Source organism: Dipteris shenzhenensis, chromosome 15, assembly GCF_047967505.1.
Source record: "Dipteris shenzhenensis isolate YYH24624 ecotype China chromosome 15, Dip_SZ_1.0, whole genome shotgun sequence".
Lineage (NCBI taxonomy): Eukaryota > Viridiplantae > Streptophyta > Polypodiopsida > Gleicheniales > Dipteridaceae > Dipteris > Dipteris shenzhenensis.
This window is the reverse complement of record NC_141610.1, coordinates 55,859,590-55,882,250: the sequence shown is the minus strand read 5'-3', so window position 1 is coordinate 55,882,250 and position 22,661 is coordinate 55,859,590.

The window sequence follows — 22,661 nt, the reverse complement described above, 5'->3', positions numbered from 1 at the left end:
ATGAGGATTAAATCTGACCTGCAAGCCCTGCTCAACCATTTGACCAACAGAAACCAGGTTCTTGGTGATGTTTGAGACATGAAATACATCAGACAGGTATTTCTTTTTCCCATCCTGCATAGACAAAGGAATTTTACCAATCCGCACAAGAGGATGTGCAGTATCATCACCAGTCTCCACAAATCCTGGTTTTTCCATTTTCCTTGAATACTGCATCCACTCTGCATGACCTGTCATGTGGTTTGACGCACCTGAGTCAACATACCACACATCATTTCGTTCTTCTGCACTTGTCACAGAATTGGTCATGTGCTGCACCATAGATAGATGCTCATTTTTGTCATCGCACTGTCTACTGGAAGATGCATAATTGCCTTGCTGCAATTTTCCATTCATAATGTCATTCTGCTTTTTGTAGCAGTCCTTAGCCATATGACCCATTTTACCACAGTAGTAGCATTCAACATTGTTGTTTGCATTTTGGCCTTCCTGCCATCCACCATGGCCTCTTTGGCTCCCCCTGCCTCTAGAGTTACCACGTCCTCCTCCATAGGTCTGGTTTTCTTGAGTTTGCTGCATATTCTGATTTCTATCATGGCCTGTAGATCAGCCTCCTCTACCTCTGCCTCTACCTCTTCCAGCATTTGAGTAGAAGATAGTTTCTTTTGAAGTTCCTCCTGAAGAAGATGCACCCCCATTTCTCTGTTCTTCAGAAATTAGAAGAGCAAACAACTCTTCAAAATCAGGAAATTTTTCACGGACGGCAATGGATGTCCGGAACTGTGCATAATCCTTTCCTAGACCATTCAAGGTCATAGAAACTAGATCATCATCTTCCACTAGTGACCCAATGGAAGCAAGTGCATCTGCAATTTTCTTCACCTTCATGTGGTACTCATTTATGCTCAAATTTTCTCTCTGCACATTGTGCAACTCCTGTTGGAGCTGCATTTTCCTGGCTTGCGTATTTGTGCTGTACATTTTTGCCAAAGTATCCCATGCCTCCTTTGGCGTACTTGCATCCTGAATATGCACAATCATAGAATCCGAAATACTGATAGACAGCCAGTACATAACTTTTCTGGCTCTCTCATGTTATCCTTTAAATGCCTGCATTTCCTGTTGATTGGGAACATCAGGAAGAACTGGTTCTTCATTTCCTGTAATGAACTCCCAATAGCCTTTTCCCATAAGGAAATTCATCATTCTAAACTTCCATGCCTGGAAGTTGTTCTTGTCAAGCTTTTCAGTGACAATCTGTGAAAGAGAATCAGATGCCATTACAGAACACTGCAAAATATTCTGATATTGCGAGAAACATAGCTTTTGCCTCACACGGGCAGATCTGCAAAACTGATGAAAGTGGTATTTGACCACACAGTCACTTCCTAGTGACGATTTTGCATCAACAGGCAACAAGCATGATTTTGCAACTTCCAATATCTCTGCACATAGGCATACGATGCAATTTTTGCGGCAACTTTTCACCGACCAACCGAGCAGTGGTCGCAAGCAAAAACAGGGCCTTTTTCTAAGTGCCTGCGAAGAACTTCTGCTTTCAAAACGGGCCCCGAAATGGCCTCGAATCAGAAAAATAAAGTTACCAAGGGCTTCGCCCAGTCCCGCAGCAGATACTACCCTCTCGCCACACCACGAAGGGTGTCTCAATCTGAGACAGTGCACTCTTGCACTTCTGGCTGTGCTACCTGCAAAGATTTGCTCCCAAACTCGAAATAGGAAAGCAACACTGGTCCTCTTACCAGGACACCACGAACTTGGTTTGCTTTCTTGAGCTCCTTACCACGAACAAGGCTCTGATACCATGTGAAGATAGTGGGAGAGAGGGAAGGAGTCTCACTTGTGGCTTTCTCACATACACAATGGGGGAATACACACACAGGTGGAGGCTGAAAATAGTTTTCCTCTTCTTAGTTGTGAAAGCCAAAAGAACTCTAGTACAAAGAAAATAGAAAAACCCTATATGTGGGTCTCAAACCGAACTCAACTAACTAAGGTGGCATACTAACTGAGCCACGAACTAGAGTAGATAAGGATAGCTGTCATCCAGCTATTATTTGTGGGCAGTGTACCAACCGCCATCTGCAGCTAACAAGTCAGTGACATAAATACACAACGGTCACCCTGGCATATCACGAGTGGAGCTTGATATCTCAACATTCATCTCCTCCATCTCCCCCTCCACCACCACCCCCATTCCCCCCCCTCCTCGATTTCCACCACCCCCCCTCCCATCTCCACCCCCACCATTTCCCCCCCCTCCCTCTCCACCTCCCCCCCTTCCATCTCCTCCATCTCCCCCTCCGCCACCACCCCCTTTCCCCCCCCTCCTCCATCTCTACCTTCCCCCCTCACCACCACCCTTTTCCCCCCCCTCTCCTCCATTTCCACCACCCCCCTTCCCATCTCCACCCCCACCCTTTTCCCCCCCTCCCTCTCCACCACCCCCTCCACCACTCCCTCACCCCCTTCACCACCCCCCTTCCACCCCCCCCCCCTCTCTCTCTCTCTCTCTCTCTCTCTCTCTCTCTTTCTCTCTTCCTCTCTTTCCCCTCCCTTCTCTCTCTCTCTCTCTCTATATATATATATATATATATATATATATATATATATCTTCCCCCCCCTTTTCTCTCTCTCTCTCTCTCTCTACCCTCCATTCACACAACTCTCTGTAATCTAAGGGCCTAAGGCCCTTTCTAATTCTAAAGGGCCTAAGGCCCTTACCTTGGGCCTGGCTACGCCAACAACCCGACAGTGCTCGCAGTGCTCGCCCCACCAGCAATGGCACCTGCCCACCCCATGCCAATGCCCTCCTCGACCAACGCCCCTGGACGCCCTGCCCCTCATCCGCCTGCTCTCGCCTCGCACTCACCCTCTTCCCCCTCCGCCTCGCACTCACCCGCTTCCCCCTCCGCCCGTGCCCTCAACCCCCTCCCCTCCTCCCACACCCTCACCCCCTCCCCTCCACCCTCCCCTCAACTCTACCCTCCCTTCCACCCACCCCCCGCCGCCGCGTGTAACCCCCCTCCCAAAATGATTTTAAAAAAATTTTATTATTAAAAAAAAAACAACCCTAACCTAACCCTCAATCTAATCCTAGGTTAGTTTAACCTAGGTTAGGTTTAACCTAGGTTAGTTACTAATAGCTAGGTTAGTTTAACTAACCTTTAGTTAGTAACTAACTATAGTTAGTGAAACTAGTTAGGCTAACCTTTCAGTTACAGTAACTGAGGAGGATATAGGCTAGTTAATCTAACTAGAATTAACTTGGTTCAAACCCCTCAGTTGGACTTAAAGTCCATTCACACCACCCTTAAGACCTCCCCCAAAAGGACAAATTTACTTCTACTTCAACACTTCATATCGCGCCCATTTGGGACCCAAACTGGACCCCGTTTGAACCAAAATTTCCCACATGAAAACACCACACTATGGGACATTTTTCCAGCCCATTGCATACCATTTTTGCATCCCTAGCACTCGCTCATATGTGCCCCCGTATGAGCCTTGTTTCACACAAATTCGCTTGTATCTTCACGTCGTGACCTCTGATTGACGATCTGTTTGCACCGACACATTTTCCTACACACGTAGGACAATCTTAGGCACATTAATAACACGACGGTCCCTACACAAACTAACACCACTCTAACCCTCCCAACAAAACTACATCTGCACTTGCGGCAGAGACACCCTTTGTAAATCTTGCTCAATTTGCATGCAGCTACATTCCGACCAAGGCCTTTGACTCCAACGCTCGCCAAATTCACATACAACTCCATTGCAACCACCGCCCCTGACAATCCTCTACCCCAAATCCCCCCCTGAGATTCAATCACTTCCTTTACTCCACACCAAACATGGCTGGACGCCATCGCGACAATGATGGGGATATCGACCTCAATGCAGAGGCTGACAATCTCTTTAATCAAAGAAATAATAACACTCAAAGTAGGCACCCCTTGGGAAAACTGAAACTTTCCAAATATAATGGTAGGGGAGATCCAGCCCGATTCCTCCAGCATTTTGATGCCGTATGCCGAGCAAGTGGAGATCAATCCCATGAAACCAAGGTGGCTTGGTTTCCCATGGCCTTAACTAGTGAAGCATCTGAATGGTACCTAGACCTTCTAGTGGAAGAGCTAGCCACATGGGACCTGCTTCAAACAGAATTTAAAAGACGCTTTCAAACAGAGAGGCTATAAGATGATCTCGCTCTCCAACTAAGCAAGATTGAACAAGGCCATAGAGAAGATGTATGCACGTACCTGGGTAGAAAAGATTAATCACCAAATGTGACCCACGCTCAGATGCAAAGTACCTCATAGCATGGTTCATTGCAGGACTAAGAAAGAAAATTCGAAAGGATATGAAAAAAATTAGCAGCTATGAAATGTTCAGTGCTACTCATGCGGCAGCCATTGACATCGAGGATGGCATGACCGACTCAAACACTAGCAGTGATGACGGCAGATCTAGTGCATGAGATAAGCGCTCGAAAAAGGGCAAATCAAAGTCCATTGCCGAAACATCAAATCAAGATTGCCTAGAGGCCATGACCATGAAGCTGAAAGAAGACATGATGCAGGCCATGGAACAAAAACTTCACTTGTCTCAGCCGCCAACTCAGACATATCCATGGCAAGAAAATGTCTGGTGTCCACACTGCATGGCCAATCATATAGCAAATGAGTGCTTGGCCCTAAGAGCTAGGATCAGTGCACAAGCAAATCCACCACCAAGGTTGTGGTGCCATATCTGTGTCGTCGGCAGCCATGATGAAAACAGTTGCATATTCAACATGCACAACAACCCACCTCAACCTCAACAATACCAAGCAGCACCCATGCCAATGTACAGGCAATTGGCACTTGCATAAGCACCCCCAGCTCTGAGGCTAATCCTGTTCCCATTCGAACACAAGTCCCACAACTACTCAGGAATTTGAATCCATGACCATACCCAAGAGCACCAAATCTTGCTCCTCAGGTAGTTCCAATACATCAATTACAAGCCGAGGAAGTAGACTCATCATTTGAGTATGAAACAGAGTACCCAATGTACTATGTAGAAGATGTAGAGGGTCTAATACTAGTTTATGCAAATCAAGTACATCCCAACACATATCGAGCACCAATCAAGTGCTACACTTGTGGGCGAAAATCACCGGATCACAGAGTGCCCTCATCGTGGTAGCCCATCTACTTTCCAACCCCTCTGTAGAGATTCCCTTGGGAATAGTAAATGGTGTGTCCACAAAGATCGCAGGAATCCGCTTTTCCCTTCAATTCACAATCTTGGATCTCCCCAAAAAATCCTATCAAATCTTACTGGGACGTCCTTGGTTATGGGAATCATCAGTCCTCCATGACTGGGGAATTGATAAATTGACAATCCAGAATCGCGACACCACAGTCAGGGTGAATGTGGGAACAGGAGCTATAAAACCAATTGTGCCTAGAGCATTGGATGACACATCATCAATGACAATCTCAAGCAAATAAGCTCCCTTGCAAACAGCATGCCATAGCGGGCGATTCATAAAGCAATGTCAATAACTAGATACAAACATTGGCAACCATCGACAACTACCATTCATTAGACCCCATCTTCTCACAGATTGATGCTAAGGTGCTATAGGTAGATCCTCCACTCACACATGAAGTAGCAATCGATCTAGAGGTGCCATTCTTTATGGCTGACCTCGAGTGGAATAATGAACCTGAAGAAGGTACCCATACCAATGATGACTCAGATTTTCCTTGGGACCTTGAAAGAGAGGCTGAGAATGCTAAAATTGAAGATCAAATCTTTGATAATGATTTAGCAATTCTGCATGCCCTAATGGTAGTCCAGCTCCCAAAAGTTAAACCTCCAAAGTTGAATAACAGCAAAGATCCTGCAAGAAAGTTGGAGGAAATTGCAAAAAAGCCAAGGCCGAACACTTCAATGAATTCGAACGAGTCCAAACAAGGATTGTCGAATTGTACCTTGCAAAGCCAACTCCCTAAAAATCAGAACCACCGCCTCTTGAATGGTCCCTTGAGGGACTGGAAGGAGTATGTGTAGCAAATGAACCCTCACTTGGAAACACCTTACCAATAGAAAAGTTACCCCACGATTCCCAACGTAAGAAGTTTTAAAAATATAAGCCACATGGGCAGATTCCCAACGTAAGAAGTTTTAAAAATATAAGCCACATGGGCAGATGAAGCTTGACCAACAAGCGACTTCAGAAAAGAAAGTCAAGAAGAGCCTAACAAATTGGTAAATGCAACTATGCCACCCAGTGCACATGGCACATGTCAGGCTAGTTCAACACCATCAGAGGCCGATCTTCGAGAAGTACCGGAATACTTCAACAATTACACAAGTGGTAGTGCACCAATAGCAATGCCAAGACCACTAAGAGAATTTGAAGTTCAAGAAACTGATAGCATTGGAGAAACCGACAAAGACATGCACAATATACCTCGCCCTTGAAGGAAAGGAAGAAAAATTGGTTTTCATTGGAAAACAGCTTCGACAAGAAGATGAAACCAAACTCAAAGCACTCCTAATGGAAGACCGTGACTGCCTAGCATGGTCATACGAAGAGATGAAAGGAATTTCACCAAACGTGGTAGTACACACGATACCTATAAGGGAAGGTGCTCACCCTAACGTATGTGGACCTTATCGCACAAATCCTAAGTATGGCACCATGGTTTATGATGAACTAGAAAAACTCCTAAATGTTAGATTCATCTATGAGATAGAGCACACTGATTGGGTTTCACCCATCGTCATTGTGCCTAAACGCAACAAGAAGCAACTTGGTGAACATAAAAAAGAATACCCATTCTACTTCGCCCTTTGACAACTCAATGATGCAGAGATCAACTATACCACCACAGAAAGAGAAGCCCTAGCAATGGTGTATAGTGTAAATAAATTTTAGCACTATCTACTGGCAAATGATTTTGTCTTCTACACCGACCATCAAGCATTGCTTTATCTTGTGAATCGTCCGTGTACAATAGGAAGAATAACCAGATGGCTCCTCTTGCTTCAAGAATTCAACTTCAAAATAGTAGTCTACAAAGGTGCCCAACACTACATTGTCGATCACATGTCTCGTGTCAAGTCGGGAGAAGAAGCCATTGGAGTAGAAGATGACTTACCAGATCCCACACTATTTCAAATAGATGTTGTTCCAGAGTGGTGTGGAGGTATCATTGGGTACTTAATGGTAGGAAGACCACCCCCTGAAATGAAAGCAATAGATGCCAGAAGATTGATTCTAAAGGCTACACCCTATCAACTCATTGCAGGACAACTGTACAAGATGGGCAAGGACTAGATATTAAGAAGATGTGTAATGCCTCATGAGATCATGCCAATCCTAAGTGAAGTCCATGAAGGCATTGCAGGAGGACACTTCCAAGGGGAAGCCATAGTAAGGAAAGTTCTCCTTGTAGGCTACTGGTGGCCAACATTCTGGGCAGATGCCTATGAATATGTAAAAGGCTGTGATGTATGCCAATAGACTACTAGACCACAACACAAAGACTTCAATCCCCTAACATTAGTTCTTGCACAAAAACCATTTGAAAAATGGAGGATTGACTATGTGGGTCCCATACATCCAGCAGCAAAAGGAACATAGGCACGCTACATCATTGTGGCCACTGATTACTTTACAAAATGGGCTGAAGCTAAAGTAGTCAGAATGGCAGATGCCAGAAGCACCAGCAAGATTCTTATACGAAAATGTGATTACCCAAATTGGATGCCCCATTGAAATTGTGTCGGATAGAGACACACATTTTGTCAATGAGGTAATCCAAGAACTCTTGTCTAGCTTTATGGTAATCCATAGAAAAAGCACACCCTACTACCCCCAAGGGAATGGACAGGCCGAATCCACCAACAAAATAATATGCATTATCCTCACCAAGGTAGTAGAACCACAGTGTTCTAATTGGGTAGAGAAACTGAATGTAGGCTTTGTGAAGATAGTGGGAGAGAGGGAAGGAGTCTCATTTGCGACTTTCTCACATACACAATGGGGGAATACACACAAAGGTGGAGGCTGAAAACAGTTTTCCTTTTTTTTGTTGTGAAAGCCAAAAGAACTCTAGTACAAAGAAATAGAAGAACCCTATATGTGGGTCTCAAACCAAACTCAACTAACTAAGGTGGCATACTAACTGAGCCACGAACTAGAGTACATAAGGATAGCTGTCATCCAGCTATTATTCATGGGTGGTGTACCAACCGCATCTGCAGCTAACAAGTCAGTGACATAAATGCACAACGGTCACCCTGGCATATTGCGAGTGGAGCTCGATATCTCAACACTTTCCCTCGAGCTCAATCCCAATTCCTGCACACCAAGCAAGTCTCTGAACTTGCGCAGCTTCTCTGTGCCCAATGCTTTCGTGAATATGTTAGCTACCTGATCCTTTGTGCTGACATAAACTAGATCAATAAGACCTAGTAAAACCTTCTCCCGCACATAGTGATAATGCACCTCAATGTGCTTTGTTCTAGCATGATAGACTGGGTTGCCAAGTGTATACTGCTCATGTTGTCATAATAAATGACAACTGGCCCACTGATGTATATCATAAAGTAGCTTATGCAACCATGCTACCTCACATGCAGCCATTGTTGCACCCCTGTACTCAGCCTTTGTGCTCGACAAGGCAACTTTAGGCTATTTCTTGCTACTCCAAGTGACCGCAGCACTCCCAAAAGAGAACACATATCCGCTGGTAGATCGTCTATCAGAAATACTACCAGCCCAATCAGCATCAGTGTATCCATGCAACTGTATCTGAACCCCAGCCTCATAAAATAGTCCATACTGCAATGTGGACTTCACATACCTGAGTATGCGTCTAGCCACATCCAAATGCGGTTTCCTTGGAGCCTGCATAAACTGACTTACCAATCCAACATCATAGCTCAAATCTGGCCTGGTAATAGTCATATAAATCAAACTTCCTACTATGCATCTGTACATAGTAGGGTCTTCCAGAGGCTCACCTACATTTGCGCTCAGCTTCACATTTTGCTCCAAAAGAACTGAAATAGGCTTACAGCCTGTCATCGCATATTTGGATAGCATGTCCAATCCATACTGCCTCTACAAGAGCCGTATCCAACTTGGTGATCTAATCACCTCAATGCCAAGGAAATAACACAGCTCTCCCAAATCCTTCATCTCAAACTTCTGCTTCAATAGCATTTTCACATGAAGGATATCTTCATCACTATCACTTGTGATGATCAAATCATCAACATAAATGACAAGTAGCATAATACCTTTCTCTATTTTTCTCACATAAAGTGAGAAATCTGCCTTGGAAATCTGAAAGCCAATAGTGACAAGATACTATCCTATCTTGTCAGACCATGCTCTAGGTGCTTGCTTCAAGCCGTACAAGGCTTTCTTCAACTTGCAAACAAACTCAGGATGAACAGCAGGAACATAACCTGGTGGTTGCTCCATAAAGACCTCTTCTTGCAAATCACCATGCAAGAAGGCATTCTTTACATCCATCTGATGTAAAGACCATCCCTTTGATGCAGCCATAGCAATGACTGCTCTTACAGTTGCCATCCTTGCAATTGGACTGAATGTTTCTTCATAATCAATGCCATATGTCTGTGCATACCCCTTGACAACTAATATTGCCTTGTATCTGTTCACAGAACCATCTGCATTGTGCTTCACCTTATAAACCCACTTACAGCCAATTGCATTCTTGTCTTTAGGTAAAGGCACCAATTCCCATGTAGCATTTGCTTCCAAGGCATCCATTTCTTCATCCATGGCTTTCTCCCATTTTTCTTTTCCCATGGCTTGCTCAAAAGAAGTGGGTTCTAGTTCCTGTATCACTTTGACCATATAGGCATAGTGAATGGCTGTAAATCCATCATATTTTTGCCTATCCATAGGATACCTAGCTCTGGTAGACCTGTGCAAAATAGGCTCACTTCCAGGTTCTCTCAAAACATCATCTCATCAAAAACAACATCTTTGCTTACTGTAAACTTAGGAGTAGAAGGGTTATAGCATCTTTATCCTTTTTGCTGAAGAGAATAACCAATAAAGATGCACTTCTCACCTTTTGGATCCAACGTGGACCTCAACTCATCTGGCAGAACATAGGCAATGCAACCAAAAATTTTCAAATGAGAAATATCTGGTTTCCTACCAGTATACATCTCCTTTGGCGTCATGCCATGTATTGCTGCAGTGGGATTCCTGTTCATTATGTAAACTGCTGTAGCAACTGCTTCAGCCCAATAATAATCTGGTAGGTCTTTTTCATTTAGCATGGCCCGAGATACCTCTCCAATATGCCTGTTTTTCCTTTCTGCAAGTCCATTTTGCTATGGGGTATGACTGCATGAATATTGCTGCTTTATGCCATGCTCCTGCAAGAACCTTGCAAACTCATTTGAGAGGTACTCTTCCCCTCCATCTGACCTTAGGCATTTTATTTACAGGCCTGTTTCTTTTTCAACCATAGCTTTAAAAGCTTTGAAATGCCCAATTACTTCACTTTTTTGTTTCATAAAATGCACCCAAACTTTTCTGCTGTAGTCATCAATAAAAATGATAAAATATTGACAGCCTTCAATAAATGCAGCTTTAGTAGTCCACACATCAGAATGGATTAATTCCAATTGCTTCTTACACTCTTAAACATGTCTAGGAAATGGTTTCCTTGCCTGTTTTCCAAATTGACAGGCTTCACATACCTTATGCATTTCTGCAACCTTGAATTTAGGCAATCCTGCAACAATATTTTGGGCCTGCATTGATTTAAGTCGCTGTACATTAACATGACCAATGCGTTTATGCCAGATATCAACATCTGCAACTACATTGGTCCCATGTGCAAACATCGCTGCACTCAATTTAGGCATGTCCGCATCCAACGTAAACATCCTGCCCTTCTTCTTTCCTTTTGCTATCAAGCGACCGTTATTTTTGATATCCTCAATAAAGCATCCATGAGGATTAAATCTGACCTGCAAGCCCTGCTCAACCATTTGACCAATAGAAACCAGGTTCTTGGTGATATTCGAGACATGAAATACATCAGACAGGTATTTCTTTTTCCCATCTTGCATAGACAAAGGAATTTTACCAATCTACACAATAGGATGTGCAGTATCATCACCAGTCTCCACAAATCCTGGTCCATCCATTTTCCTTGCATCCTGCATCCATTCTGCATGACCTGTCACGTGGTTTGATGCACCTGAGTCAAGATACCACACATCATTGCTTTCTTCTACACTTGTCACAGAATTGGTCATGTGCTACACAATAAACAGATGCTCATTTCTGTCATCACCCTGTCTACTAGAAGATGCATAATTCCCTTGCTGCAATTTTCCATTCATGATGTCATTCTGCTTTTTATAACAGTCTTTAGCCATATGACCCATTTTACCACAATAGTAGCATTCAACATTGCTGTTTGCATTTTGGCCTCTCTGCCATCCACCATGACCTCTTTGGCTCCCCCTGCCTCTAGAGTTACCACGTCCTCCTTCATAGGACTAGTTTTCTTGAGTTTGCTCCATATTCTGATTTCTACCATGGCCTCCAGATCGGCCTCCTCTACCTTTGCCTCTACCTCTTCCAGCATTTGAGTAGAAGACAGTTTCTTTTGAAGTTCCTCCTGAAGAAGATGCACCATTTCTCTGCTCTTCAGAAATTAGAAGAGCAAACAACTCCTCAAAATCAGGAAATTTTTCACAGACAGCAATGGATGTCTGGAACTATGCATGATCCTTTCCTAGACCATTCAAGGTCATAGAAACTAGATCATCATCTTCCACGGGTGACCCAATGGAAGCATGTGCATCTGCAATTTTCTTCACCTTCATGTGGTAGTCATTGAAGCTCATATTTTCTCTCTGCACATTGTGCAACTCCTGCTTGAGAGTGCTGCATTTTCTTGGCTTGTGTATTTGTGCTGTACATTTTTGCCAAAGTATCCCATGCCTCCTTTGTACTTGCATCCTGAATATGCACAATCATAGAATCCAAAATACTGATAGACAGCCAGTACATAACTTTTCTGGCTCTCTCATGCCATCCTTTAAATGCCTGCATTTCCTATTGATTGGGAAAATTAGGAAGAACTGGTTCTTTTTCATTTTTTGTAATGAACTCCCAATAACCTTTTCCCATAAGGAAATTCGTCATTCTAAACTTCCATGCCTGGAAGTTGTTCTTGTCAAGCTTTTCAGTGACAATCTGTGAAAGAGAATCAGATGCCAGTACAGAACACTGCAAAATATTATGTCACTGCAAAAAAACACAGCTTCTGCCTCACAAGGGCAAATCTGCAAAACTGACGAAAGTGGTATTTAATAACACAGTCACTTTCTAGTGACGATTTTGCATCAACAGGCAATAAGGATGATTCTGTAACTCCTAATATCTCTGTGCACAGGCATACGATGCAATTTCTACGGCAACTTTTCACCGACCTGTGGAGTGATGGTCGCACAACAAAAACAGGGCCTTTTTGTCAATGCTTGCAAAGAACTTCTGCCTCAAAAACGGGCCCCAAAATTGCCTCGTATCTGAAAAATAAAGTCACCAAGGGCTTTGCCCTTACCCGTAGCATATATTGCCCTCTCGCCACACCACGAAGGGTGTCTCAATTTGAGACAATGCACTCTTGCACTTTCTGGCTATGCTACCTGCAGAGGTTTGCTCCCAAACTCGAAAAAGGAAAGCAACACTGGTCCTCTTACTAGGACACCGCGAAATTGGTTTGCTTTCTTGAGCTCCTTACCATGAACCAGGCTCTGATACCATGTGAAGATAGTGGGAGAGAGGGAAGGAGTCTCACTTGTGACTTTCTCACATACACAATGGAAGAATACACACAAAGGTGGAGGCTGAAAATAGTTTTCCTTTTTTTAGTTGTAAAAGCCAAAAGAACTCTTGTACAAAGAAATAGAAGAACCCTATATGTGGGTCTCAAACCAAACTCAGCTAACTAAGGTGGCATACTAACTAAGCCACGAACTAGAGTACATAAGGATAGCTGTTATCCAGCTATTATTCATGGGTGGTGTACCAACCGCATCTGCAGCTAACAAGTCGGTGACATAAATGCACAACGGTCACCCTGGCATATCACGAGTGGAGCTCGATATCTCAATAGGCTTATGGGCATACAGAACTACACTCAAGGTCATTATAGGGAACACACACCTTTTAAATTGGTGTATGGTCTTGAAGCTGTGGTCCCACTAGAAGTTGTAATACCAAGCCTACACATAGCAGTACATGAATGCATGGGAGACCATGCATCCTTGAAAGAAAGACTCTATTAGTTGGAGAAGCATACAAAGGCAAGACTAGTCGCCTACCATGCCATGACAATAGAAAAACACAGAAGAAAGGCATGGTTTGACAGAAATCTTAAAGCTAAAGACATCAAGGAAGGTGACTTGGTCCTGTTATACAATGCCAAAGTACACAAGGGGAAACTGAAGTATCTAGGTCAAGGACCCTATCGAGTAAGAAAGATGAATCCCATCGAGGCTGTGCTGCTAGAAACATTGGATGGAGTCCAATTCAACACAACAATAAACGGGAGTCGACTGAAGCGCTACTACTACACCCAAGCCATCCTCAACAAAAATGAAGATTTGGGAAACCAAGTCTTCCTTAGTTAGGATTAGATTGTATCACGATCACTCACTTGCATATGTACGTCTTCGCACATATAAGTAGCATCAATTGATTTTAACCTAGAGCTCAGAAGTGATGCCTAAGTTCTAGCTGCCCTATGAAAATCGCCGCAATAAAAAAAGCATATAGTTAGTCCCTACCTAGCTACTAGGTCACATGCACTCACACGCTTTCGCTTAGACCATAGATGATTGCATGAATAATTGTACCACACACTTTCATTCCACACTCTCAAAGCATGTATAAAAATAAGATCTCTCACAAACACACCAAAAGGTCATGCCAACCAATCTAATGATTAATGGTACACCACATGCACATGGATGCAGTTTCAGAAAAGATGCCACCACTAAAGAGGATGCGTAGAAGGAGCCCACTGCCTCAACCATGAGACCCCCTCCAAAGCTTGCAGCCATCTACATCCTCTCAACCACGATGACCATAGGCATTTGTGGTCCAAAGCGATAGCTCCGAAGAGGATTCAATGCATGACCAAGAAGAACAAATGCCACCCCAGTCACCACCGGCCTACACAACCATTGACGGGGCCCAATCATTGGAACTTGTTTGGCCACCCACATCGACTTATGCTCTTTCCCATGAAGCAACATCTTACTTAGAGCAAAGGGGTCTAGGCAGTTTGCATGAGAGCCTAAAATCCTTGGAGGACAATCCTACAATGACCACATACATCAGGGACTTTCTCCATTCTTACCACTCTAGCAATGCAAAGGTTGGCAAGTACGATACAATCACTGTACATTAGAGCCCACTAAACATTATCCTCGACAGTATAGTCATTCAAAGGGCTTTCTCATTGCCAACACACGGTGCCAAATACCCTACATGGCCTACCGATGCAAAGTTTCTCGAAGTACAGTCTCTCCTCACCAAGGGCACATTGTTCCATAGGGATAGCATAGGGATAGCATATTGCTTCACACAATCCTTAACCATCGCCTCAAGAAAGAAGCACAATTCCTATCCACAATCCTAGGGGTTAAGTGCGGCAAGAATCGATCCCTTTCACTCCACACATTTGTTTTGCTGAGTAGGAAGCTAAAACAAGACTAGGTCCAGCACTTAGTCATCTTCCTTACAAAGAAACTAGATGGTTCATCAGGCCAAAAATGTAAAATTCCACACTTATTGGCTATAATCATAAAAAAAGAGCTACAAGAAAGAGAAATGACTCTGCCCTAGTCACCAAAACCAATTGAGGAGTTGGACATACCCTTCTCACTAGTATAGCAGCCATCACCAACTTCTCCCACTATCACATTGATAAGTGCAGATGCCTTAGAAGAAATACCTATTCTGGAGATTAGGATTAAGGAATTTCCCCACGAGATGCTACAGCTCGGTGCACAACTGCAACCAATATATCTCCAACAATAGCAGCAACTAGAGCCTGAGGAAAGATCGGCACTAGAGCCTGAGGCTACAGGATCGCCCATCGACGCCATGCCAGTTGATGAGCCATAAGGGGAGCTAGTGCCAAATCAACAGTATGACTATTGTACACAAGGGACTGAAATACCATTGGAACAACCTCCCCCAAGTACTACAGAATCATCGGGATGGCTACATGGGCACCACTTGTATCAGCAGTATCTCTAGTCCTCATCATCATCTGTCATTCTCCAACATCAAGCTAGCCAAATGATCCAAATGTCAGAACTATTCAATAGCTTGGCCAAAGAAGAATATGCAAGAGAATTGGACAAATAGACTGCAACAGAAATCGAAGACCAATTCCAGGCAATTGCCATAGAGGTCAAGGCACTTCGGGCGTAGATATATGAGAAGGAGGTAGAAGAAGTGCACATGAACCAAGCTCTCCAAGCTCAAGAGAAGGTAGTGAGGGATGTCACCTCCAACCTCCACTAAAGTCAAACACAACTGATAGCACAATAGTACAAGCAACGACAATCCTACAGACCTACTATAACTCCTTGACATCCGCACATGCTCAACAAATGGAGGTAGTGGCACAAGCTCGAGTCACTCTAATTCAAAAAGAAGAAGAACTCTAGGATTGCAAAGACAAGCTTAAAGACATGAAACAATCTTTGGCAGTATGAGCCTTCAGCATTAACGAGCTTACAAGGGAATGCACAATTTTTAAAAACCAACTTACTACCGCTCAAGAGGCCAGCACTTCACAAGCATAAGTCTTAGACCAATGGTCCAATACCACTGAAGACATTCCTCAATAGGCAAAGGTCACCTTGCAAATGAGAAAGCTTAAGGAGGCATATTTTTTCGAAAAAACAGTGCTGATTATATTACTTCGAAAACAAGATACATGAGGTCAGCTTTGCAGCTGATGGGGCTGCGTTCACAAATCGGACGCAGCCCAAAAGGAAACAGAAATCTCTCTCTCACGGAGGGATCAGGCGAGTGTGAACGAACAACCAGAGAGGTGGTGAATAGCGCCACTAAAGGCCCTGAGAAGTATGCTCGAAGAAGAGGCCCTGCATATCCCAATCACAGAGGAAACGTCTCTGCTTCTCCCGGCCAGCCCAGGAATCTCCATGTATCTAGTCCCACTGGCCTCTGAGTGTGTGAATAATCTCACTCCAGATGTCGGTCATGACTTGGGTAGTCGAAAGAGAGGTGCCACCGAGGATCTGCACGCAGCGCGAGGTCCAAATGTGCCATCCAGCGATGCTGCTAATAATCTCCCAGACTGGCTGCCTCTCCTAAGATCCTGTGTCAGCCTTTGCCAGGTGCGGCGGAATGCCCTCTAGCGGCCCCCAAGTCCCCTGTGTGATAAGGAACATGGGGTCCTGCGGGCCTGCCTCGAACAACTGATGAAAGCCAGGTGTGGTGCTGCACCAGCAAAACATGCCCCAAGTGATCAAACCTAGCTCCGGTGCTGTGCGAGTAAGGATCCCGAAGGTCCACCTCCACACTTCCTGGGAGCGAGTGCAGCTCCACAGGCAGTGTTTTGGTGACTCCTCATCCTCATGACAGATCTGACAGAGTCCATCCTGACCAACCTGCCGCAACCAGCTCCCCACTGGAAGACCCTTGTGGGCGAGTAGCCAAAGGAAGTAGGAAATCTTCCGTGGCTGCCAGCTCTCCCACAAGGCCTTCCAGAAGGCCTGCAAAAATAGCCTGGAGATACCCTGAGCATACCAACTGGGCCGCTAGGTGGGCGGGCGGCTCTGCATCCTCCCGAGAACTCTCCTGCCCAATGTCGTGCTGTAAGCGAAGAAAGGGGTCTGCCCCAACCTCTGGCCATCTCCACTCTCCTGGGTCCCAATCAAGCTCTGACAAGGCCTGCCCCTCCCAAAGCCAGAGTCGCCATAAGTGCATGTGATCCTGCTCTATACTAGGATCGGTCCGCCAAACCTTCCCCACAAGGCCTGCGACCCGAACCCTCTGCCATGGGAGAAGGGGGTCGATGAGCACACCCTCTCTCCTGAGTCGCCGGCCGTCCCCCAAAACCGCGAAGAAGGAAACAGAGGTGTCATCCATCCGCGGCCTGCAACCACCAGTGGGATGCCATGGGGGGTGAACTGTCCAAGCCAACGGTCATCACTAGGCATGAGGATATGAATCTCGGGTGGAACCAACCAACCGGCAGGAATCGCTCTGTCTATCTCTGTGCATCTCGCTTGAGCTCCACGAGCACCTCCAGCTGTGGCTGCTAGAGCAACGGTCTCCATGTGTCTGTAAGTGTCCCTCCAAACTCGAAGGGACTGGGCTGGCCCCCGCATCCAACCATCCCACATGATATGTGACCTCTCCCCCAGCTGAAGGTCCAAGGCATCTCTGACCTGATCGTTCCAGATGAGCGGCCGGCAGTCGATCTCCTCCTGACAGTTAGGAGGGGACTGTATGAGACTGAGACGGAGTCGCCTCCAAACCATGAGAAGGCTACAAATGAGCGGGGAGCGGGGGTGAGTGAGCGGTGCAGAGGTGAAGATCCACCGGAGGGATGGTGGCCACTCTCCACCTCGGCGCGGGACGCAAGAACCGATCCCCTGCTGAAGTAGCATCTTCCACGTTTGCCCCCCCGGGGTCAAACCTCGGATAACTAACTTGCCCAGCAGGGCCTAACTCTGAAGCTCAGGATCAATGACCCCCAAGCCACCCTCAGCCTGCGGAAGAATGACTGTCTGCTAGGCTACCCTGGCTCTGGTATCTTTGAGACCATCCCCCCCAGTCCATAGGAAATTCCGGACCAACCTCCTGAGCTGTGCCACGCTGGATCTCGAGAAGCACCAATAGGAGGCCACATATACCAGGCAGTGGCCAGGAGAACCTGGTTGACTACAAGAGCATGACCTGCAAGAGAGAGCTTAGTAGTGCTCCAGAAAGCCAGCTTCCGTCGAATGGAATCTAGCACTGGGAGAAACTGCTGAGCTGGCGTGATGTCCAAGCCGACCTGAAAGCTGAGATATCTAGCTGTCTGTCCCCGCGGGATCCATCTGAAACCCAGAAACCTCCCCCACTGTGAGCATGCCCCAGGGTTTGTGAGAAAACCAACTGATTTGTTCTAGTTGATTTTCACACCGGCTGCCGAGCAGAAGACCTCTAAGGTCAGCCTCACCCTCTCCAGCATCATCTCATCATCCTGAACGTACAGCGCTGTGTCATCTGCATACTCCGAGTTTAGGAGCTCTAGTCCTCCCTGATGGGAAGGCGAACACCCCGGATCCCGGTTGACCTCGCCCGAAGGTAGTATGTCATCGCCTCGGCGAAGAAGAGAAACAGGTACGGAGTGAGGGGGCAACCCTGACGCACTGATCTCTCCAAATGAAATCGCTCTCCCATCCTACCGCCGATGATGACCCTGCTGGAAGCTATCCTGTATAACGCTAAGATACCCTGAATCCATCCTACTAGGAATCCTAGTCTCTCCAGAGTACCCTCCAGGAAGGACCAGTCCACTCGATCGTAGGCCTTCTCAAAGTCGAGAAGTAGGATGGCTAAGTGCGACCCACTGTGTTGAGCCCACTCTGTCGCCTCTGAGAAGGTAATGACATTATCGAGGATACTGTGATCCTGGACAAAGCCTGTCTAAGTGTCATGAATGAGGTCAGGAAGTAGAGGCCGAACTCTGGCGCTGATCATCTTGGCAAGGATTTTGTAGGCAGTGGTAAGGAGAGTGATCAGGCGCCACTGACGGATCTCCTGTCGGTCTCCTCCCTTCGGGATGAGGCAAATCAATCCCGAGGAGAGGCTCTCTGGCATATGTCCGCTGCTGAAAATCCTCTGAAGGGCTGCTAGGAGGGGCTGATGGATCTGATCCCAGAAGGAGGTGAAGAAAGAGCAAGAGAGCCCATCCTCGCCAGGGCATTTCTGCCCATCGATGGCCATCAAGGCCTCCTACATCTCGACTGTAGTGAACGGTGCCATCAACGTCGCCTGCATGCTGGGCTGAACAAGGGCTGGAATGTGCCTCCACACCTCCTCGTGGGAACATCTAGTACGAGGGGCAAGCTGATCCTACTAGAAAAGAGTCCTGTAGAAGTCGGTAGCCAACCCCAAGACCTCTTCCAGATCAGTAACGATGTGCCCCTCCACTGTCCTAAGACTCCGGAGCTAATCCCCTGTTGCCCTCTGGCCATGCATCCTGAAGAACTCTCTACTCATCTGGTCGCCCTTCCGAGCCCAGTAGGAGAGGGAGGCATGATAGGAAAACTCTGAGCGGCGCTGGAGAGTCTCCTCAAGAAGGGCTCTGGCTCGAAGGGCCTGGATCCGAAGCTCCTCCGAACCCGGAGCTGCCTGCTGGAGTCGCTGAATGGAGGCGAGGTCCCTACGAAGAGCTCTCTCTTTGCCCCACCACTCCTGGCGAACCTGAAGGGCTGCGAGCTGGCAAATCTGGCTGGACTCCTGCAAAGCCTGTGCCACCGACTCTACCAGATCCATGCGCTCGCCCCAATCTCTATCCCAAAGTCTACCGATACTACTGCACACCTCCTCCCTCGAGAAGATGGAATCAGGAATCCGGCACGAACGGGGAGGAAGGGACTGAGCTGCCGAGTCTAGTGATAAGAGCATAGGCGCGTGGTCCGAGAGTGTCGTCCCTGGCACTATACCCACCTGACCACCTCTGCTGATGGCCCAATCACTTACATAAAATCTATCCAGTCTCTCCAAGAGTCTGCCTCCTTCCCCGCGGAAGCCCCATGAGAAGTCCAAGCTCCCGTGCCATCGGTGGAAGGACGGGTCTCTCCAGCTGTCCCTACCTCCTGTCGCAAAGATAAAGGAGTCCCAAGCGGACTGCTCTGCCTGAGCTATACCTGTAAACTCTGGTCCTCCAAAGTCTCCAGATTGTTGAAGTCACCTCCAACAATCCATGAATCCATGTTTGGGAGAATCTTTGTGAGTGTCCTCCAGAAAGTGGCTCTGCATCGGAGGTCTGTGGGTGCATAGATGTTGAGGATTCCTATTTTGGAACCCTCCAACTCTAGGCCAACCCAAAGTGCACGGCCTGGAATCATCAACGTACCATGACCAAAAACTCCTTGGGCAAACGACTCGCAAACGGAAGTGCAGACACCGCCACTCCTCCCCTGTGCACCAATCGAGGGCTCCCAATAAGTGTGAGAGCATCTAGGGAGAATCTTCCCGTAGCTATGGGAATGAGCCATTGAAAGCTTATGCTCCTGGAGCAGGAGTATATCCAAGCGACCAATCACTACTGGCTGAAGTTCCTGTCTCAAGATGAGCTTCCTAGGACCACGGGTTCCAGAAGAATGAAACCCGTTCATAAGGTGTAAGCTCATGATGAGGGCTGGTAGGCTGCAAACAACTGTCTGCTCACGGCTGATGTCGAGGAAGAAGCTGACATTTCGGAATGAAGGTGCTGTCGCTTTTGAGAGGGTTTGGAGGGGGAGGCGGGATCATCCTGCCCGTTCTTCAACACCTTTAGCAAAGGCGTAAGGCCTTTAGTACCATGAACAAATGCTTTCTCGAGCCAACTCGAGATCTCTGAAGTAGTCATCCCGTAGAAGGCTCGGAGTTTCTGAGGAGTCCAGGCTCTGTGACATCCTGGGGAAGGGGCCACGACAGAGGGGGCCTGAGGATCACAATCAATCTGAAGCGCTTGGCGGCGCAACGCCACCGTAGGCGCACGTCACCCTCGGACCACTGAGTCTCGAGAAGCTATCCACCCGATGGGCCTATCCAGGAGCAAACTTGAGCGTGCGTCTGCTCTCTGAGAGCCTCCCAGACCGAGTCATCTGTCCAAGTCTCAGTGCCATCGCTGAGAAAGCTGAAAGCAAAGCTAGGACCATCCCTTGGGGCCAAGGATGAGATCTTCCTATCCGCCCCTTTACGGAGTAGGAAGATACTGATGTCGAGGCAAGCACGGAAGGTCCCAAGGTCGGCCACATCCAAGTAATCCCAGGGACCAGATCTGTAGAAGTCGCGAGGAAGCTCTCTCTCCTGAAGCTGAGGCCCGCGCCAGAGTCTGCAACTGAGGGGGTTGGGCTAGCAAACAGGGAAGACTGCTCTAGGGGTGGTGTAGACTCGGGGTGCCCTGCCTGGGGTGGGGAAGGGGAAGGAGGCTGAGGGGTAGGCAACTCAGACTCCACGGAAGCGACTAACAGGGGGGGCGGAGGAGGGGGAATGGGGGCTGCCCGCGGCTGAGGAACCATCGGTGCAGCTGACACTGCAGGAGAGCTGAGAGGGGCGAGGGAGGGGGGATGGGGCTGAAACTGGACTGGGGCTGAGTAGGAAGAGGAGGGGGCTGAAGAGGAAGAGGCGGGGGCTGATGCTACGGGTCGGGAAGAGGGGGCTGCGACTGGGGAAGGGGCTGGGGCTGAGTGGAAGGGGCTGGGGAGCGGAAGAGAGGGGGACCTGAGGCAGCAGAGGGCGGGCTATAGTCGAAGAAGAAGCTCTCCCAGGACCCTGGGGCGGCTGTCTGTCAGGTCTCTGAGGCGCTGCTGCAGGTTGGGTAACCTCTGCCTCCTTGCCTTTGTCAAAAATCTTCTTATTCTTTTCTCTTTTCCTTCTGGCCGCCAACCACCTTTGGACCGGACTCCGGCTGCCTCTGCTCCTCCTGACGTGGCTGCCCAGAGGGGGTGGAGGGGGGGGGGCGGGGGGCCGAGAGGAGCTGGAGAATCGTGGACAAGTAGCAGCAGGTGCCCAAAGCCGTGACACCTCAGGCACTATCCTGGCTGTCCTGTGATTACCATGCTCTGAGTAATGCTGCCAGCATCTGTCACGATCTCAATCACTGCAGGGAGAGTCACAGGGTCTACCACAGCCACACGGACTCGGGGAACTCCTGCCGTAGTAACCGCGTCGACGAAAGTGTCATGCATCACCCAGCCAAAGTGGGAAACCAGGTCCCTGACTATCGGCTGCAACTTAGTAGCAAGGCCTAGGAAAACTAGCATCACTGGGTGGCGAGGTATGCGAAAACGAGCATCAAAGTCCGCTGCGCTAATTCCACGGTACCAAGGGACTATCATGATGATCTTTCCATCCACAGATGTGGGGGAACCAACAATCAGGTTGCTCGCAGCTTTCTCAGTGGAGAGTTTAAGCCAGAAGATGCCCCTTCCCATAAGGGCCACCTCCTCGATGTGGCTGTCCTCTAGCATGAGAGTGGACTGGAGCCAGTCCCTGATGGCTGACCCTGATGGCTGATCTGGAGGGAGAGTGTCCAATGACTCTGCCATAGATGGAAGTAAGGGCAAAGTCATTGGCAACCTGTTGTACCCGAGACGACTGTTGCTCTGTCAAGATAACGCGGTAGGCATCTGGAGAGGGAGGGTCCGGCTGGGCCTCTGGTTCTGGGCAAGGAGCCGCCATACCACCAAGACAAACTGCGAGACCTCCGATGAAGAAGAGGCTGCCACCAAAAAGGGGGGGGAGATAGACGAGGGATGGAGCCTGGGTGTGACGGAGAAGGAGTGAGTTGAAGGAGGGTAGGGAGGTAGAGGCTGCA